Source organism: Gossypium arboreum, chromosome 7 (genome assembly GCF_025698485.1).
Source record: "Gossypium arboreum isolate Shixiya-1 chromosome 7, ASM2569848v2, whole genome shotgun sequence".
In the NCBI taxonomy this organism is placed as follows: Eukaryota; Viridiplantae; Streptophyta; class Magnoliopsida; order Malvales; family Malvaceae; genus Gossypium; species Gossypium arboreum.
The window spans coordinates 89,408,898-89,411,080 of NC_069076.1; the positions used below are offsets into that span (position 1 = coordinate 89,408,898).

General features: G+C 36.0%; 1 non-coding gene across 1 annotated transcript; it reads right to left on the bottom strand.

The window, feature by feature from the left end:
* Window positions 1–1,783: 1,783 nt before the first annotated feature.
* Window positions 1,784–1,890, bottom strand: LOC128295874 (small nucleolar RNA R71). The gene has a single exon (XR_008286423.1). It is a non-coding gene; the product is annotated as a small nucleolar RNA R71 (small nucleolar RNA).
* Between the last annotated feature and the right edge of the window lie 293 nt (window positions 1,891–2,183).

Consider the following 2,183-nt stretch of genomic DNA (forward strand, 5'->3'; position numbering starts at 1 on the left):
GCTGGAGTAATCGCACACGGCGTGTCACACGAGCGTGTCCATGCGGAGCCCAAGTATAACCCTATTCAGAAAAGGCCAACTTTGAGGGCTCTTAGGTATTCTAAAGCCTATTTAAACACCTGAGGAGGCACTTAGGAAGGGAGACACAGAATAGGAGGCAAGGAATTACTCAAGGGAAGCCGATTGGTCCATCTCAGAAGCCGGATTCATCATCAAGACTGAAGATCTCCCTTCAATTTCTATTCAGGGGTTTTGGGTTTTCTTTATGTTTTGTATTCATTATTCTTATGAGATGTTTTCTTCTATAATTATATACTAAACCCCCTAAATACCTAAGGGGAATGAAACCTAAGACGGATCTTGTTATTATTATCTGAATTGTATGATAAATATTTGACTTGTTCTTAATTATGTGTTCTTAATTCTTATTTTAATATTCTAGGATATTGATTCGAGTTAATGCTCTTATTCAGAGGAGGAATAGACCCTGTCTAAGAGTAAATTTGTCATAATTAAGCAGAGTTGATTGCACGCCTAGAGATAGGGTGATAAGATTTTGCCGGATTAGGGTGAAACCTAATAAGAGGATCCATAGATCGAGTTAATGCAACACTAGGTGTTAATTAGAAAGAGATTTCAATTAATGAACCTAGGGTTAGATGTTATTAGTCTCGAAAGAGATAATAATATAACTTATGAATTTCTACGGATCAAGTCAAATGAATAAATTATCTAATTCAGAGTTAAATAACAAGTAAAGTCTAGGTGGATTTTTCCTTAGGTATTATCTTAATCAATCGAGTTTTCCCAAAAGTTTTTCCCAATCTTCTCTCTGTGCACTCTTAGTTTAGTAATTAATTTAGATAACCAAATCCCTTAATTTTTAGGCTAGATAATAAAAAGAAGGTAATTACTAGTACTCTTGGTTCCTTTGGGTTCGACAATCCGGTCTTGCTAAAGCTATACTACTGTTCGATAGGTACACTTGCCTTCATCATGATAATAGTTAGTTTCAAGAATGATTAATTGTAAATATTTAAAACCTATCACGAATATCACGTATCAAGTTTTTGGCGCCGTTGTCGGGGAAGTAGGATATTAGGAACACTCAATTTTTATTACTTTAGCCATTCTACTTTATTTGTAATTTAAATTTTTATTTTCTTTTCTAATTTTTCTTTTCTTCATTCCTGGTAGGTTTTTATAGTGTATGACTGGAAGAAACCCGTCGGGAGCATTACTGTTTGATAGTGAGATCAATCGCACAGTTTGCAGAAACCGAAGAGAAATAAGGCGAAGTTTACGATACACAAAGGAAGAGCAAGAGGACGATACTTCAACCACAACCAAGGAAATGGCTGAAAACCAAGAAAATCCTCTACCTCCTGCGATTGCTGCTAATCAGAATCCTGCTCCACGCACTATGTATGATTATGCTAAACCTTCTTTAACAGAAACTGAATCGAGCATAGTTAAACCTGCTGTAGCTACAAATAATTTTGAACTAAAACCTAACACAATTCAAATGATACAGTAATTTGTTCAGTTTGATGGTTTGCAGGACGAAGATCCCAACGCTCACTTGGCAAACTTTTTGGAACTATGTGATACATTTAAAATTAATGGCGTTTCTGATGATGCCATTCGCCTTTGGTTATTCTTTTTTTCATTGAGAAACAAAGCTAAACAGTGGTTGAATTCGTTACCACGAGGATCAATCACTACTTGGGAAAAAATGACCGAAATTTTTTTATTAAAATATTTTTCGCCGGCTAAAACGGCTAAATTACGTAATGATATCTCTTCTTTTGTGCAGATGGATTTAGAAACACTCTACGATGCATGGGAGAGATACAAGGACCTCTTGAGAAGATGCCCTCACCATGGGTTACCACTTTGGCTACAGGTTCAAACGTTTCATAATGGCCTGAATCCTTCGACTCGACAGATGGTTAACGCAGCCAATGGTGGAACTATCAATAATAAAACACCTAAAGATGCTTATGAATTTATAGAAGAGATGTCACTGAATAATTATCAGTGGTAAGTCATGAGGACAAAGCCAACAAAAGCAGCTAGTAATTATAACGTTGATTCGGTCACCATGCTCTCTAATCAGGTAGAACTCTTGAATAAGAAAATTAACGATTTTCTTAGTTCTTCACAGGTTCACCCAGTAATGT